This window comes from Lissotriton helveticus, chromosome 8, assembly GCF_964261635.1.
Source record: "Lissotriton helveticus chromosome 8, aLisHel1.1, whole genome shotgun sequence".
NCBI classification, from domain to species: Eukaryota; Metazoa; Chordata; class Amphibia; order Caudata; family Salamandridae; genus Lissotriton; species Lissotriton helveticus.
In genome coordinates, this window is record NC_136069.1 from 1,470,127,830 (window position 1) to 1,470,147,521 (window position 19,692).

The 19,692-nt window shown below is 42.7% G+C and overlaps 1 protein-coding gene across 2 annotated transcripts in view; it reads right to left on the reverse strand.

Annotated features, from left to right (window-relative positions):
- Nucleotides 1-10,741, reverse strand: part of EPCIP (exosomal polycystin 1 interacting protein) — a 147,863-nt gene extending 137,122 nt beyond the window's left edge. The window contains exon 1 of one of the 2 annotated variants that reach the window (XM_078656229.1): nt 10,625-10,741. The gene's annotated coding sequence lies outside the window, so the exon portion shown is untranslated. The remainder of the gene's footprint in view (nt 1-10,624) is intronic. The other variant, XM_078656230.1, reaches the window with a different exon arrangement.
- Nucleotides 10,742-19,692: the final 8,951 nt, after the last annotated feature.

Consider the following 19,692-nt stretch of genomic DNA (forward strand, 5'->3'; position numbering starts at 1 on the left):
TATGGAGAGGTGGCAACAATTAATTATAGTGCTGCATAAAAGAGAGATTTGGAGGAGAACCCCTGACCTGCTAGTATATTCATCAAAGAAGTGGCACTGAGAGCTTCAGAGGCAAGGGAAACGGTCCCAAATATTTAGAAGAACTTTGGAAAGATTAAAATGACATGTTTAGATTGTGGCAAATTTATTTCATGTGGACATCTGAGTGTTACTCTAATAAATACAGCATATGAACATCATCATAGTCGATGGTTGGTAGAGACATTTTGACTATATCCTGGACCTGCCCGTCCTCGCCCAAAATGGCGCCAGAATAAATGGGACTCGTAACTCCTTGTTGTGTACTGGTTGCAGAACCTTGAAATCACGAGATACGTATGCAGTTTTGAAGCACATGGCGGGCGGGGACGAGAATTGATTGAATATTTCGACATCCCTATTGATATTAAGTTCTGATGTGTTATTGATTACTGTACTGTTGAAAGTTCGAATTAACGTCACCCATGGTACTTGCCCGCAAATGTATATCTAGATAATTTTATTGTAACTGGCCCTGTCGTATTTTAATTATAAAATGTACGTCCACCGATTCCGTAACTGTTAGACACCTTAGTTCTTGCAACCTAATGGCCCGCCCGTTACGTTCCTCTACAGTGTAAATGTCTATTCATCATATACGATTACAGTTTGCTCCGTGGCCGGCCCACGTGGTTATAGGCTCGTATTTGTATAATGAAATTTTCACAATAAAGGTTTTTAAAAGAAAACATGGTAGTAGTATATACATTGGTAAAGTTTTTAATAATAGTCACTGTTTTAGAATCATTAAAAGGCAAGTGAAATAAAGCAGACCAATTACATGAAGGGTAAAAGGTATAATACGAAGGAACGCAGTAAAGATAAATGGTCAAGGGCTGTTGTGTTTTCTATTCCTGCAACATAAAGTGATCGATAAGAATCTCATATTCAGGCGTATCGGCGACTAAGACAGCAGGTCGACCCTCTTTTGCTCAACGGCTCCGTCATGGGACGAAGAAACGCTCTTTTTCTCGAAAAAAGAATATATTTTACTTGCAGGACAGTTGTAAAATTTCCGGGAAAGTACATTAGCCTGGAACATTATAACATATATTTAAGAAAAAATAATGTTCGGAAGTAATGAAAAGCGTAATTTTTAGGTCATATGATCAAGCCTTTCATCATTACAATAAGAAAAGTAAAATGAACCAATGAAAAGTTTTATTAACAAGTCACATGACTTGTTATGCTTACGTTACGCGCTGCGCGCCCCGGATGACTTCCGGATGCGCTAACGCGGCGCGTCATATGACGCATTACGCGACAACGCAGGTACAGAATATAGTCAAAATGTCTCCACCAACCAGCGGTCGGAACACAACCCCTTTCAGCAGGCTAAATAGTTCTGTTAAATGACAACAGAAGGGACAGGCAACAAGAACCATCAGTCAAAGAGGGGAGGGCTAGTTCTTCTCTACCGGGTTACATTGGGGCGCTACCGGAACTGATCGAATTGGTAGTCTACAGTGTTTCTGGATGTTTCAGACTGAAGCTGGGGTTAGCATGAGAGCAGCACCATTTCGTAGCTCCGTCGTGGTCATTCCGCAACCAATCATGGCAGCCGTTCTTTATCGTTATTTTGGGCGGGGTGGGTGGCGGAGCCGAGCTGTTTTGCAGCCATCATTGTGTGGAGTTCAGTTCATCTCACTAGTTTTGTATTTGTCATGAGGGGTTGTTCCTAATGTTTCTATTTTTGCGAGGTCAAAAAGAGATCCCATTAGTGGCCTACTGATTTTGCTCGATTCTTTTTCTTTTTTTTTACACGATTTTTCGTTATCTGCAAAGACTAAACAGAGTATTGCGACTCTGTGTTTGTTTGTAAATAGAGAATGAACCAAAGAGAACTAATTCTAAAACAGTAAATACTTGGATAACAATGAATCAAATGGAGAGAGAAGCAGGCACGACGGATTACAATGGGGGCAAAGACCTGCGTTAACTACCTTTCACTATCTGCAAAGAGAGAGTACTCCTAATAGAAATGAGGGGGGGGGGCACCATTCAAAGCAGATCAGTGTGCATAAACACGAAAATGTTTTCACTTACCACGTACTTGACATTCGACAGCTTATGATATTTGCTATTAAAAAACCATTGAAATTCACTGAAAAAACCATAGGTTATAGACCATATATAGTTAGGAATTAGCATTTACAAAACCTTGAAAATTCACTGAAAAAACCATAGGTTATAGACCATATATAGTTAGGAATTAGCATTTAAAAAACCTTATTTTACTCACACAAAACCATTGAAATTCCATATATAGTTAGTTGCACTAACTATATATCGCGCACCTGCAATCCACTGCTGATGATGTCACATATTACATCATTCATGACATGGTCAGTGACATCACTGATGACATCACTGATGACATCTCAAATGACATCACTGATGACATCACTGATGACAACATCCAGTGACTGTATGTTTCTGTAAAGTTAAAATATGTCTTACATATTGAAGAATGAGTGGATGTATAAGTGTCTGGATGAAGGATTTAGTAGGTGCGTGACTGACTGTATGAGTGAGTGATTAAATGTGTCTCACTGAATGCATGGGTTAGTGACTAAACTGTCTTAATTTGTGCATCATTATGTCTGTTGTGATGTAAACTGCTGCATGTGTTGATCATTAGCTATACGAGAGGCTATATGTGTTATTGATTGGTTGCCCAAGTATTTGTATGGGAGATTGAGTTTGTGTGGGGGTGGCTGGGAGGTGTGTGACTCTGTGCATAGATGTGTGAGCAGTTGATTCACTAGGTGTATGAGTTCAAGAGTGCATGTGGAAACAGCTACATGGGCAGTTGACTGTGTGCATGAGTGTATTGATGAGTGAATGGATATCTCAATGCTACATGTCATAGTAAGTACATATGTAAAACACAGTACATGTGAGAGTTGGCATATATAAATAACTGTGCATGAGAGCCACTGAATGTGTGAGTGGTTGTATGGATCATTGTGAACTTGTATCAGGGATTGTATAAGAGAGTAAATATGTGTTAGTATATGTTTGAATAAGTAAGGTGTGTATAACTGTATAGTTGAAGAAATGGAGGTGAGATTGTTTCTTTGCATGACTGACTAGGTGTGTGAGTAACTCCATGGATGAGTGACAGTGTGTGAGTGTCTGTATACACTGAGTGCATCTAAGGTTATATTAGAGTCTGAAGAGGTTTATCGTATTAGCACAAGAATGATGTCAAATGAGATGTCATCAGTGATGTCATCAGTGATGTCATTTGAGATGTCATCAGTGATGTCATCAGTGATGTCACTGACCATGTCATGAATGATGTAATATGTGACATCATCAGCAGTGGATTGCAGGTGCGCGATATATAGTTAGTGCAACTAACTATATATGGAATTTCAATGGTTTTGTGTGAGTAAAATAAGGTTTTTTAAATGCTAATTCCTAACTATATATGGTCTATAACCTATGGTTTTTTCAGTGAATATATATATATATATATATATATATATATATATATATATATATATATATATATATATATATATATATATATATATATTATATATATATATATATTTGATATGATGTTTATATTACCTTCTGGTGGTCGCCAGTAGGTAGTTATAGTTAGGACCTAGCTTCCATAGGAAATCCGCAACATTCTATTTGGAATAACTTTGGCGCCGGTTGACGAATCTCTCCAAGAAGATGGGAAGCTCTGCTCTGCTCCTATCCTGAATGTTTCGGGTGATTCGTCAAGCGAGGGCCGAGAAAAAAAGGGGGGGTCCCAAAACGTGTTTTCCCCATGCAATTTTCCATAGGGACCTTTAGCCGCGGCTACAGCCCAAACTGCTGAACGGAATTACACCAAATTTGGCAAAAAGGTAGAGTTTGGTTCACAGATCACACTTTTTGTTAAATGGTGTAAATCCGTGCAGTAGTTCCTGAGAAAATCAAAGTAAAATCATAGATATATCTATGGACAGAGTAGGGTACGCTACGCGTATCCTCCTAGGATCATGCCTGTACCCTTACCAGTACGTGCTGCATGCTAATTGGCTGTCAACTGTCCGTCGACACTCCAAACCAGGAAGTGTTGGCAGCCATCTTGTGTCTCGGTAGGACTCCCAAGGCCACCCCCCCAATTTTTTTTTTTAAATCGCAGGATGCGCGTAGGATACGCGTATCCCGTGGAAAAAACCTGAAGCCTGCTTTATTTGTAATTAGCCCCCGGGGGGCCAAATCCCGGGGGCAATGTAGTTCATTATAATGGGGGGCCCAGAGGGCCCCGCATCCCCGGGAACCGCCACCCCGGGGCTTCTTTTTTTTATAATAATGGGGGGCCCAGAGGGGCGCCCAGCCCCAGGGACTGCCACCCCCGGGGCTTTAACATTATGTATGCGGGGGGGCTCACAGCCCCCCCCGCAGCCCCGGAGAGCATCCAACCCCCGGGGCTTATTTTTGAAAAACAAAAAACCTGTGTGGGGGGCTCAAGCCCCCCCACACGCCCTGGGGACCACCACCTCCCCGGGGCACTACATTTTTAAATTGGGGGGTCGGTGACGGACCCCCCAGCCCCAGGGACCACAATCCCCCGGGGCTTTTAAATGTTGGGAGGGGGGCCCCCCTCCTGGAGCCTTGTGGTGGCCCTGGGGACCGCCACCCCCCAGGGCCGGCTCCTGCAGTGTCCCGGGGTGCCCACCCCGGGACACTGTAGTTTGCTATGGTAGGGCGGGAGCCTCACGGCTCCCGCCCTACCGGCGGAAAACTGATTTGGTTTTTGGAAGAGAGAGCAGGAAACCTGCTCTCTCTTCCAAAAACCAAAAACTATTGCTTTTCTACATGGTGAGCAGCATGTTTGCTCCCCATATAGAAAAGCATTGCCGGCTCTTGCAGGTCCCCAACGAGAGGCCAGACCCCAGGGGATGGGGTGCCACGCGGCCCCTCTCAACAACAAATGTTTTTAAAAAAACGAGGCAGAGCCCCAGGGGATGGGGTCCCCAGGGCTAAAACAAGCCTCAGGAGGGAGGCCATGCAGCCCCATCACCATTTTTTAATAAAAAAAAATAGGGTGCAAGCCCTGGGGGAACGGGTCCCCAGGGCAAAAAAATAATAGAAAAACAAGGTGGGCTACACAGTACCCTTTCTTAAAAAAAACAAAAAAAAACACAGGCATCGTGCCGGAGGCCACGCCCCCTTTATGCAGCACTCTGCAGCCCCTGGCACGTTTGCAGAAGGGGAATGAATTCCCTTTGAATACTGTGGGTCCCTGGGGGCCAACTAACCCACCAGGAACCTCCAGTATGCAACAGGGGGCTGCATGCAGAGTGATGTTCTGAGGCCATGCCCCTTTTTACACCTATCTGCAACACAGCTCTTTGGTGCTTACTAGAGGTAGCTGGTGGGCTAGTTGCGCCCCAGGCACCTTAAGGATTCAAGGGGAATTAATCCCCAACTTAAAACGCGCCACGGGGCGTGTTTCCACAGTGGTGAAGGGAGGGGGTGGGCCCTGAGTTCACATGTGTGCAAACACACCCTGTGGCATGGTTTAAGTTGGGGAATTAATTCCTTGTCAATCCTGAGGTTCCCAGGGGGCCAACTAATCCTCCAGTAAGCGCAACAGAGCTGCATTGCAGAGTGTTGTAAAAAGGGGCGTGACCTCTGAACACTTCTCTGCAACGCAGGCCCCTGGCATACTGGAGGTACCTGGTGGGCTAGTTGGCCCCTAGGGACCCTCAGGATTGAGGAAGAATTAATTCCCCAACTTAAAACGCGCCACAGGGCGTGTTTGCAAACATGTCACTTGAGGCCACGCCCCTTTCATTCACCACTGTGCAAACGCGCCCTGTGGCGTGTTTTAAGTTGGGGAATTAATTTTCTTTCAATACTGATGGTCCCTGCGGGCCAAATAGCCCGGTACTGATCCTGAAAAGTAATTCTAACCATACTTACAGTAACTTGAATTTCCTTCCCTTGGCTAACTAGTTTCACTTGGAATTTCTTCTAAGTATGGAGTTTTGGAACTTTAAAATATTCCTATAAAATCAGCCACACTACGAATTCTGATGTACTCACCTGTTAGCAGGAGAGACCTCAGTGCTGCATCTTTCAGGCCACTACTGATCCTGAAAAGTAATTCTAACCGTACTTACATTAACTTGAATTTCCTTCCATAGGCTAACATTGACTGGTTTCACTTGGAAATTCTTTTAAGTGTGGAGTTTTGTAACTTTAAAATATTCCTCTAAAATCAGCTGAACTACGAATTCCGATTTACTCATCTGTTATCAGGAGAGACCTTAGTGCTGCATCTTTCAGCCCAGTACTGATCCTGAAAAGTAAGTCTAACCATACTTACAGTAACTTGAATTTCCTTCGATAGGCTAACATTGATTAGTTTCACTCGGAAATTCTTCTAAGTGTGGAGTTTTGGAACTTTAAAATATTCCTCTAAAATCAGCCGGACTATGAATTCTGATTTACTTACCTGTTATTAGGAGAGACCTGCATCTTTCAGCCCAGTACTGATCCTGAAACGTAATTTTAACCGTACTTACCAGTAACTTGAATTTCCTTCCATAGGATATCATTGCCTGCTATATAAAATATATATAAAATAAAAAATATGTAAAATTTAAAAAACAAATATTACAATTTCAATATTTAAAAAAAATCAATTTATATTACAAATATGTAATGTAAGTTAAAAAATAAAATATCTAAAAATAAATAGTTTAAAACAAAGTAGTAAATCAGTATAAAAAATATAACAATTAATACATTTAAAAATTATCATTTACAAAAACTTTGAAATTCACTGAAAAAAACCATAGGTTTCAGCCATGTTATAGTTAGGAATTAGCTTTTCAAAAAATCTTAGAAATTCACTGAAAAAACCATAGGTTTTAGGGACGTTATAGTTAGGAATTAGCATTTAATAAACCTTAGAAAATCACTGAAAAAAACATAGGTTTCAGACATTTTATAGTTAGTTGGACATTTCACTCATACAAAACCATTGAAATTCCCCTGTTATAGTTAGTTCAGCTAACTATAACTCGCCGCCTGCAATGCACTGCTGATGACATCACATATTACATCACTCATGACATGGTCAGTGACATCACTTATGACATCACTGATGACACCTCAAATGACATCACTGATGACATCATCCTGTGAAAGAGTGGCAGACCTCTCACCGTAATATAACCTTTGATGCACATATTCAAAAATAGAAACTAAAATTTGCAAAAAAATGGAGATACCAATATAAGTTAAAACAACCTATTCAGTAATTCCAACATCTACAAACACATCCACTCATTCACCAACAGTTCTATATAGTCACTCATACATGTAATACTCATCATATGTACTCATACACCTATACATCCTTTTACACACCGACACTCATGCATAGAGTTACTCTCACACATACTCACACATGCGAATAAACTATCAAACATCCATTTAATTGCATATACAACTATACACACACCACTACACTCACTTCTACAGAAACGTACACATACTTACTCTCGTAAACAATCACTTATAGAAACACATACTTATTTATACAGGAACTCTTCCAATCTCTCACTCTCACATATACTCACTTATATACATCAATACTCACATATACTAGTTTAAAACATATGTAGTTACTCATAAAGATACTATTGAGACAGTCATTCACTCACTAACACGCCCATACACACACTCATCCACCCATACAGTCCTGCACACACGCTGTCTTCAAAACACATACAAACAGTGAGTCACTCATTCATGCATATATGCGCTCAGTAATACCCCCACCAAACCATACAGACACTCATACTGATACTCAAAAAACCAACTAATAACCCATATAGACACTCATGTAGCTACTCACCAACCCATGCAGCCACTTATACACAAAATGAGACACTGATACAGATATTTACATATTTAAACATTACTCGCTAATACATGTATTCACTAAGATACCCTTAATAAGTCAGTTAAAAAATCAATTTTACAAAAAAAACATCCATTTAGACACGTATTTACCCATTTATTCTTCCATCGACCTTTAAATATACATATATAAAAAAATATATTTTTCAGAAAGACACACATTCACTGGATGATGTCATCAGTGATGTCACTTGAGATGTCATCAGTGATGTCATCAGTGATGTCACTGACCATGTCATGAGTGATGTACTATGTGACATCATCACCATACCATCATTGACACAACTAGGCCCCACCCAGGTGAAGATAAAGGTCTGCCAAAGTAAACATAACTGAGGCCAAGAGAGAAGACAGCCTAAATGAGAGAAGCACAAATGTAGGCGGATGGAGGACTAAACATGCAAGTTGAGGTATGGAAAGATAACAAGTCATTCAACATCATCACAAAAGACATGTTGTGGACTATGGAAACAATGATGTAACAATTACAGTGAAGGCTGTGTGAAAAGGAAATGATTCAAGACTTCAAAATAGGAAAGGAACCTGCAGCAAAAACGTACATTTTTGGGGCAGGTTTTCAGAATTGTCAGAGCATCAAATAGGCCAGACATATCGTTTGGCTATTTTATCAGCATTTATTCTAGCACAAATACGTGAGTAATAATTCATAAATTATACCTTGTTAACAGTCTTTTTTTGATTGGCATCTTGAAGATGCAACGAGCAATTTGCACAACCCAAAGGTCATTGTCCAGTGAACTACATAATTAAAGCATAAGCTATTTGCCAAGTAAATTTGTAGATAAATATGGCATTTGAGTAAATTATAAAACGCACTGATCCCTGACAATTAATTACAAGTCACATGAAGTGCCTCAAACAGCCAGCACACAGCTTAAACCACATAAATAAGACAAAACGACATAAGACAAATGCAATGGAACCATTCCTATCTGGGAAGCACAGCTTAACTAGAACTTGAATATAAGACCGCAGGAACTAATATAACCTTATACGCATAAATATGCCCTGTATGCATAAACACATAAGATAGGGATTCTGTATTATTTATCAAAGAAAGTAGTTGATAATGGTTATGCGTTTGATACTTTTCTTGTCAAAGTACCTTTAGTGGTTTAGTCTGACAAGATATTTCTTAAAATTATTTATATATTTCAATATTGTTATTTTGTTTTTCTTTGTTTTTGCTGTGTTTTCAAATTCAAATACCAAAACAGCCATCAAAACTGAACCTAATATATCAAGATTATTTATTCTAAGCATACAATCCATTGCAGGGCACTAGGCATCACACCCAGAGATACCCACTAGTGCTGTGAACCACTGATATAGTGCAGAGTGGGAGACAGCAGGATTAATGGTATACAAAACACTACAAATTAATTCATGCAGCAGATTACACAAATAAATTATACAATTCTGTATCTTTCAGTATCACTGGTAACGTTTACTTATATTTATTTTAGCTTAAAAAGGGTCAGTAGAAAGGTCGAAATTTGCTAAAAGGTCACTTTTTTATCTGATAAATGCTGTATCCAGTAGTGCCACAGAGATAAGGGAGGTTTGCACACGACAAACATTTTTCAAAGTTCAGCCACATTTTAAAGAATTGTTCTCTGTAGGAAACAGATAGGCATGCAGGTGGTCATTTGGTGCTTGTTAGCTATATAGGCTGGTAGGCACACAGGCATGTATTTATATATTGTAATTTATTGCACTGGACGGACTCATCAAATGCATAACATGTAGTGCCATAAGATTATTCCTTACTGCTCTATGCTGCTACTTGGAATTGTGCAGTTTGAATTGTGGCGTCATACGTACTCCTGCAACATACATTATGCCATGACTTCAACGTGCGCAAAAATATGCACGTTAACATATAGGTTTGGAAACTGGTGTTAATTATTGAGTTGTTGTTTAGTGGCTAAGTTATTTCCTTTAACGCCTGGGACCCTGGGTTCTGATGCCTGCTTCAACAATTAAATCAAAATCGTGGGAATCTGGAAAAATCATCTAGGCTCACTGTGCCTAAAATAAAAAATATTCGAAATGTAATATGAGTGCAAATATATACCATAATGGGGTGCAACATCCACATGACTCAGTTGAACTTTTATTTTCCAATACCCTCATCAACGCTGGGCTTACACTTTGATTGATATCACTACATAAATAGTAAACTTTAAATTAATTAGTACCGGCATCTTTTAAAAAACTCGAGCTATCCTACTTACATGGATGTCTGTTATGGTCAGCAATCATACAGATGGAATCTATTTGACTATAGACTTAGTATTGCAATAAGTTGCTCCTTGGCTTACACATGAATGCAACAAACGCTAATATTTTCTCCTTATAGTCATGCGTTTGTCTCTTAACTCTGCAAATGATTAACTACAATTTAAACAAAACAAATCAATAACCGCTGGAGGTTTTAAGCATTACACGTGCATTACAATACAATACTCACCCAGAAACATGAAAGCCAGCCATGTGCACCTTACATACATTATATATGGCAAACATACTGCGTTCATCATAAGGTCATAAAAGCACCCAAAAGCAGTCCACTTACAATCTTACATTTCTGCATGGAAGCGTTCTTGTGTGTTGTCTGCGCGCCCTTAGCTCTTTCTTATCTGGCTCCCGAAAAGTTGTGTTGAGTTTGACAACCGGACTAATCTGCGAGGCGGGTTGGAATGCGTGCTCTTGCACTTGCTGTTCTTTTATGTTTTCCGCGAGCCAGTGGCCCATGCCGTTGCCATGGCAACCAGGAAGAGTGCCCGGAGTCTGCTAATTCATTAATAACGCAGCAGGACAAGCACCTGTCTTTATTAGTTCCCGCCTGGCCTTCGGTCCGTTTCGGAAGCGCTGGCGCTGTGTCGAATATCTCCCGAACTTTTAGGACCTTTTCGTGACGTGGCGTGGAATGCAGAGCGCCGAGGCCAAATACCAGCGCGCGCTTCAGTTTAGGCGCTGATAGGCGCTGCTAATGGTTTTTTGTCATGTTAATAAGTGTACGAATTAACATGCTGGGCGGTCAAACACCTATCTTCGATGTTTTTTTTTTTCTCACCAAAAAAGTTATTCTGCCAGAAATATAAAACATGCGAGTGTAGGCTTTAAATGTAAACGTGATTGATGTGTGTCATCAAATTTGGGTTATCAACTCATATTAAAAATAAGTATTGGCAATGACAATAAATGTGGCTTAATAATGAAGTGCCTTTTGTGTCACTTATGGGCAGGCATTCTCCAATAAATGAATATACTCACTCACTCTTCTTTGCACTCATGCATCCAGTCCTCCTGCCACTGACTCATTTTTGCATTCACTCTCTGACACAACTATAATAAAATGAATTCACAAGCTCAACAACATATGCAAAATAAATAAAACAAGAATACAAGGAGAAAGAGAGAAAACATGCTGCCCTCCCAAGACAGTGGCCATATGCTTGCAATCAGGCCCGGCTCCAGGAATTTTTATTTGGGTGGGCCAAGGGTACATTTGGGTGGGCCACTGCGGGCTTGAGTTGTTGCATATATGTCTAGGCAGGCCTGCTACAGGGCCCTCCTTTATTTCTTCTGAGTCTTACAAGGCCCAGTAAAACTCACTATTTTCCAAATCTCCTTTTAATGTTAGCACTTTCAAAAAGTGTTTTTTCCATGTAATGTTACTTTGATGGGAAGAGGAGGTTTCTGAGGTGGGAGTATCAGGCAAGTGACACTCCTCGGTCTCCCTCTGTGCGAGCCTTCAGGTAGAATTCCTCTTCATTACTACCTCCACCTAACCACGGACTCTGCAACGCATTCCCTTACAGGCTTGATTATCCACTACTCCTCTCCAGTGCACCTTATCTCACAGCTGACCTTGGGCCCCACACAAATGTGTATTATTATTATTATATCAGGCACCATCGGGCTCCACTTTCATTTTTCCCGGTAAAAACATTCGTAAAATGACCTTCATACTTAAAACATTGAATATAGCAGTAAATATAATTAGCAGACACTTTAAAGTATGTTCCACAGTAGCCCTTATGGCCTGACTGCTAATTAAATAAACAAAAACAGAAAGGCCATGACAGGGCCGGCTTTAGCGCTGAGGCAAAAGTCTTTTTTGGCGCCGCACCAATAAACTCTTTCTCAGCAAATACCTTTACTACCACCTTCCAACAGTGCCCCTCATCCCTCCATGCCCCCCCTATTGACCTCTTCCTCGGATTCCCTCACTGCCACACGCCTCAAGTGTCCCTCATCTCCCCATAGCCCCTGCCCCTTATAACCTCCTCGGATTCCCACAGTGCCACCCACCACCAGTGTCCCTCATCTCTCTGTAGCCCCTCTCCTTCATGACCTCCTGCTCAGACTCACTCACTACCACCCTCCATCAGTGCCCCTTATCTCTCCCTAGCTCCTCCCTCCACCCCAGGACCTCTTCCTCGGATTCCCTCGCTGCCACCCACCAACAGTGCTCCTCATGGCCCCATACCCCCTACCACTACCAGCGTCGGATTGGTAACATGGGCATTCGGGCAATGCCCGAGGGGCCGGTGTCCGAGTTCTGCTGTGGGCTGCTTTTTTTTAGCAGTCTGGGGGGCCATTTGGGCGCTGTGTCTATTGTTTGAATACAGGCTCAGTCAGCGGCCCATTTGGTGTCTGAGTGGCCTTTCTAGAGGCAGTTGGGCGCTCATTACTTCAGTTTAGCAACAGGCAGTGGTGTCACTCCCTTTCTCTCGCTGGCCAGCCCATTAATGTGTGCACATATTGAGTGGGGGCAGGGGGCTTGAGCAGAAGAGGCCTCACTTGTTTCACCTGTGTAAACTAACGCATGCATTTTTTTACCCCTCCTCCTAAAGTTTTTTTATAAGATTACGCCAAAGCAGTGATTTGAGGAGTGATTATGCAAATGGGGGCCGATTTTTGTTTTGGCGTGCCCGGTCCGATTTTCAATCCCAATCCAATCCTGCCCACTACCTCCTCCTCGGATTCACTCACTGCCACCCTCCACCATCGCCCCTCATCTTTACGTAGCCCCTCTCTCATATGCATTTCATTTGTTGTATAGCGCTACTCATATCAGTGTAGTGTGTGTCAGTACTTTACACCACACACACATTATACAAAGACAATGAATCATACAAGTATGTAAATTAGTCTACAGGAAATGTCACATAAGCCAATGAGGATTACAAGGTGTAGTAATCACATGCCATCCATACTGGTGGGCAGTATATTTTAAGAGGGTTTGGTCTGGGGAACACAACCTTAGGATTTAAAGAGTATTCCATGGGGATACTCATGGAATTTTTTCAGCTTTACTGATAAAAATGTATATCTGCCAAAACATACTCATTTTAGCAACATTAGAATGATGAAAGACTGGGGAAGTTCCAACTATATCACAAAACAAAAAAAGCGAAGTTCTAACTATACCATTCATGTTTGTGTGCAGCTCTTTGGTGACAGTTCATTGGTCACTGTCCCATGTTAGGATTGTAACTTCTGAACTGCAAGTAACACAAGGTTCTCTGTGACAAAGCCAGTAACCCACTGAGATATCCACATAAAATACAGTTCATCTGCATTTAAAAACTTTGAACAGAAATTATTGCTCTCCTGAAGGATCATTAATCACCAACGTCATCTGGGCATTTTGTATTGTCTTATTGCTGCCCTGCATCGGCCATGATAACGATTAAAACTGTTTAAATGAAGCACACAGGAAGTATGTGTCCTGCTGGGCCTGTGCAGATTTTACAAAGAAAAAAATGTAGTAACACATTCTCTTACCTACTAAATTACTCAAACTTTGTGTCACAGCCTGATGTGATAAGTCTCTGCAGGGGTCAGGAAAGGGGACTAGGAATAAACAAACTTCTTTTCTCCTGTGCTGCATAGAAAAAGAACTATCAACGCAGCAGGACAGCAGGCAAAGGTTACCAAAAGAAAGGATTTGTCGCCTTTCACCATGCAGAGATGAAGGGGTGAGAAAATAAACAAAGCCTTGTTAACATTTAAATGGTCTTTAAAGACCTGTAAAGTACTCGGGTGTGGCTGCGATCATCTCTAAAACGTCTCTGTGCGCACGGAAGCTGTCTCGGCCTGGGCTGACACTCACGACCTGTGCCTTCAACGCCTGACTTAAAGCCCTCACTGCGAGGGCCAAAGCTCCTGTTTGGGTGGGCCAGGCTCATGTTTGGGTGGACCTGGCCCACCCGGCCCACCCGCTAGAACCGGGCCTGCTTGCAATGCCAAAATCAAACATAGGAGCGGATGTTCGTTGTGCAGTGGTATTGCACACAGTCTACCATTTTTTAAAGTTCCAGCATGATCGCCATGTTTATAACCAATGTTTTGGCCAATTTGGAACTAGAAAACAATGATGTACTATTGTCAAGCAAGGCTTCTAAACTTCCTTGCTACGTGAAGGGACGATTTCGCCTGCACGCTTGATGGAAGCATAGAGGAGAATTGTTCTCCTATCCCGTGGCTAATTTTGCCGGATTTATTCAAAGCAGCCACAGGGGCAATATAGCGACAGGAGTTGAATAAATTGTTTTCAACTACCCATTATTGCATTAAGATTTCTCACTACGCATTGATGAAATAGAAAATCATTGTTAACTGCTATGCTTGTTTTAATCATGTGACTGGAAATTGTTTGTTTGGATGCTCAGCTAAATTTATGTCCTGAGGATGACCGTGTATTTATAACAAAGGTCGAAACACCGTCGACGCAACTGTGGCCGCAATTAATGAAGGACGCATTGTCTTGTTTGTTGTAGTTTCAGTGTTGTTCTGAAACTCCCTCTTTTATGTAATCCCTTCTCTCCGCCACCTGTCTGGTCTTGTATTTTATAATCAAATGTTATATGTACCAGTATATATTTCTGAGTTCTATGTTATACATGTATTTTTATTGAATACATTTTATATGTTTTTCCAGATATTTCCTATATGGGCCTTTTTCCTGTTTTCTCCATTTTTCACCTTTTCATTTGTGCACCGATGCTTTTTGTCTCAAATAATTGTTTATTGCCAGTATTTGTTTGTGCAATTGTAATTCATTTAATACCTTGAACCATTGTTTGGACTAAATATTGATTGCCCCTGGTTCAGATGTACAGGGCTGCCCCTGTGGTGGTTAATGAAGTACTATTGTCAAAAGCATTACAAAATGGGCTCCTGCTTTAGCGGAAAATGCAAGTGGGATGCGCCTTTCTGAAATGTAAGCAAGCAATGCTGTGGTAAGCAAGCACTCTTTTCCCGCTACCTGGGGAGCTGAAAAATCCTCTTAATAAAAATGTAAAACACAAGAAACACAGAAATGAAAAAGGAGCTATAAAAGTATCAAATGTCATCCTAAAGGACTGGCCAACCAGCTCTGACATGGAAGTGCAGTCGTATAAAGGTAGATCTGCCCGTGATCAGCAAATTGTGTCATTCACAGGGCAAGAGCCAATGACCGAAGTAGAGTGAACCATTATCCTATGCAGTGTGCTTTCATGGATTGAAACAGATTTTAACTGACACGTAGACAGATAATAGCAGAAGAGGACTTTATCCAAAGACCCTTTATGTATCTCTATATATATATATTTTTTTTTATTGAATGATTTCTTTATTGCAAGATCGTGGCAGCCAGCTAAACCTGTCAGATCTTCTGAAAAGATTCTAGCAAGAATTATTTAAGCTCACACCTTCTACCCCTTAGGTTTGGTAAATGGGGTAGCCAACACCAAACTCCATACATATACAGGTAATATATGAAATTTAACAGTACAAAATATCGATCTGCAGACTCCACCCTTAAAGGCCTATTAGCTTTACATATGTCTTGCATAGTAAATAAATTAGGAATACGGCCTATATCTTAACTTTTCATAATAAAAAGATCAGACCTATTTCATCTGAAGTACTTTTTCCAAGAGAAACAATCGGGCCAATAGCTGTTAGCATTGGCTTGTCACCACAGCCATAATCATGCCTATTGTATTTTGTTAAAACTTTCCCAGAAGGCAACCATCAGGCATATAGTCATACTATTGCAAATGTATACACATTTTCATATATATATATATATTGTTATTGCTTTTCAAATTATAGTGGGCAGACATTACAGTATTGCAATTGTCCAATATATGACCTTTCCACCCCTCATGGCCTTATTTCCAGTTCCAGCCTGCAATAATTCAAACATCGCAGTGTTATCCATCACATAATTACAGTGGCGGGTTGTTCTACTGCTTAGCCATGAGGTTGGTTCCTGCTAGCAGTCAAGAACCAACACTGTTACTAAACTAAATAATATCATAAAATCTCAAACCAATCATCCCCCTACTCCCTCCCCCATACTACCGGTGTGCCTTATCTACTTGCTGTGTAGAAATATAGGAGCTTCTGATCCCTTTGTTATGGTTAATTCAGCAGCAGCAGTACAGTACAGGTTAATCTACTATTATTGGAGTCCAATAATCGTTCCACAGGGTACATCCAGTTTTACTCTACAACTCTTGTGGAGCTTGGCGAACCCGTTAAGACTTCCAGTGCCTAGCCATCCTCCTAATCCGCCTCAGCGCCTGCGGTGCAACGGCCAATGCTTCCCATGCCTTCGCTGCCTCCAGTGCTTCGTTATTAGTCCGCATGGCCTGTTGAAGCCTGGGTGTACCTTCACTCAGTACCCATTTGAGTAATTCCGCCCTCCACCTCCCCAGACTGGGCCCTCGTGCAGATTTCCAGTGCGCAGTAATCTCTCTCTTAGCTAATAACAGGCCTAATTCTATAAACTTGCTTGTCACCTTCGTTTTCAAGGTATGCAGGAACTAGTGCAGTAGACAAGTGCCCTGAACAGATTCCACATTACGGTCTGTGATTCCTCAAAGCAAATCAGTCACTTCCTCCCAATATGTTCCTAGTTGTGGACACCCCCACATCATATGTTGAAAATATGCCCCTACCATACTACAACGCGGGCATTGGGCAGTGCCTGTTTTAAAATATTGATTAATCTTAGCAGGTGTTAAATATGCCGTATGCAGGATATAAAATTATACCAATTGAAATCTGGCATTCCTCATGCTTTTTCAAGCCCTCCTAACTAACTGGGTCCATGTCTTCTCAGGGATCTCCTTGCCTAGGTCTGCCTCTTACTTCCCCTGCAGTTCACGCAACGGCTCCAGCCCCTCAGTCAGCATGCACCTATAAAGGCATGTAATGGCCTTGAAGGTTCCCGCAGCCATCACCACATACTGGCATGCTATTGATGTCTGTGGTTCCAACAGTCCCGCCTTCCAGTATCATTGCATTGCTGAGACTAGGGCTGAATGCAGCAAATAATCCCCCCGAGGGAGGCCATATCTGTCCTGCAGGGCCTGAAACGGTAATAGTGCTCCATCTTCGTATAGATCTCCCAGCACCTGCACTCCTAAAACTTCCCATTCGGCCAATGCTGTCCAGTCCCGCCATGTGGGAGGGCGGTACACATACCTAGCGTAATCTACAGGGCATACGGACGAGCGAACCCGGCTTTGCGCTGGCTCCGGTTCTAGCATAATCTCCGTGTACGCTCTTCTCTAGTAAGCAGCTCAAGGTGCAGCCGCTGCTGAAGCACTATAAAGGACAAAATATGGTATGGAACCCACCGTCCCTCAGGACCGTCCGTGCCCCGGAACTCCTGAGCTACCGCTTGAGTGAGCCACTGCAACTGGGATGCTAAATAATACAACTCAAAGTTTGGCACTGCCATACCCCCGTCGGTGCTCGGGGGCATCATTGTAGCCAGTGCAACCCGCCGTCTGCCAGTCCCCCATAAAAATCGCCCAGACATTGAGTGAAGCTGCTTGAATGTGGAACCTGGCACCCAAACCTGCAGTATCCGAAAATATATCAATAGTCGAGGGAGTGCCCTTATCTTCAGGAGCGCCACCCGGAGAGCGGTAATGTACTCCAAAACGCAAAGTTGGTCCTAAGGCCTCGTATGGCCCTACCTATGTTACCCTCCAATAAATCCTCGGAGTTGTGATATATGTTAATGCCAAGATAGGGCCAACATCGGGGCTCCCAGTGAATGCCCGCAACCTGGGAGGGACCCGCCTTGGGCGGGACCACTGGAAACAGGCAAGTCTTCGCCCAATTCACTCCAAGCACGAGATCTAGCCAAAAGCCTGGAGTAACTGCTTCGCTCCGTCTAAAGCTGTTTCCGTATCTGCCACGAAAATTAATAAGTCATCGGCATATAAGGATATAAACTGCGTATCCCCACGGAGATCTAACCCAGGGTAATGCCTCCCCAGTCTGGCATGGGCAGCCAAAGGCTCAATGGCTAAGGCAAACAACAACGGGAAAAGCGGTCATCCTTGCAGTGTTCCATGCCCTACTAAACAAGATGGGGAGATCGTAACCCCCATCCGTACCAGAGCCATCGCTAATCTGTAAAGGTTCTCCGTTCACCCCACAAAGGATTCCCCAAGACCAAACGCATGCAGGACCCGGAACAAGTATGGCCACTAAGCTGTCGAACGTCTTTTCGATATCCATGGAGAGGACCGCTGCAGTGGGGGTTGCGCTATGATCTTCCCCCAAGATGCGGAGGAGGCGTCTCACATTAGTTGCCATGGTGCGTTTCAGGATAAAACCTGCCTGGTCACTATGGACCAACTGCACAATATATGGAAGGAGCCGGGTCGCAAGAATCCTACTAAGTATTTTATAATCAAATGTTAGCATTGATAGTGGGCGATAAGTAGGCCTATTCAGGGGGTCTTTCCCCGGTTTCAGCAAAGGGATAATGATTACCTCTCTAGTGGAGGCAGGCAGCCTCCCCAGGCCCGAGCCTCCTGGTAAACCGCCAGCAGTTTAGGGGCCAATATATCAATGTCGTCGAATAAAATTCAATTGGTAGCCCATCAGTACCTGGTGTTTTATTATGCGCCATATGTTTTATCGCACTGAGTATTTCCCCTACGGAAATCTCCCGTCCTAGTGAGTCCGCCTGGTCCTCTTCGAGGAGCGGCAGGCCTACCTCTGCCCCACAAAATTCTCCAGCCTGTCGCCCGTGTCTTGAAGCTTACTCCTGTACAGGTCTGCATAGTATTCTAAGAACATCCCATTGATCCCCCGCTGGGTATACTCCGGTGCTCCCGTAGGCAAGGCCAAGACCAGTATAGGCGTACCCCTTGGGGCTGGATTGGCCAACCAGGCCAGCAGTGTGTTCACCTTATCTCTCTCCGCATGCGCTCACACCAAGTACGCTTCATGGTCAAAGCAGCGCAACCTCTCTACCTGTGTCACCACACCCTCCCGTGCAGCCAAGACTTCGTCCTGCACCTCTGGGTTCTCAGGGCGGACTCTCTCCGCCTGTCGCAGCCATATTTCTTCCTTTTCTATATCTAGCAAGAGAGTCTTTCGCACTCCCACCATTTTAGTTATGCATAAGCCCCGGAACACCACCTTAAAGGCATCCCACTCCAGTGCCAAGGTCGATGCTGTACCCTCATTCTCGAGGAAATAGTGCTCTATACCCGCCTGTACCTCCACACGGAATACAGGGTTCTGCAAGGCCTCCGGGCGTTAGCGCCAGGTAGGAATTAGAGGCCTCTCCCGAGCCCAGTGTATCACCAGCAACAATGGATTATGATC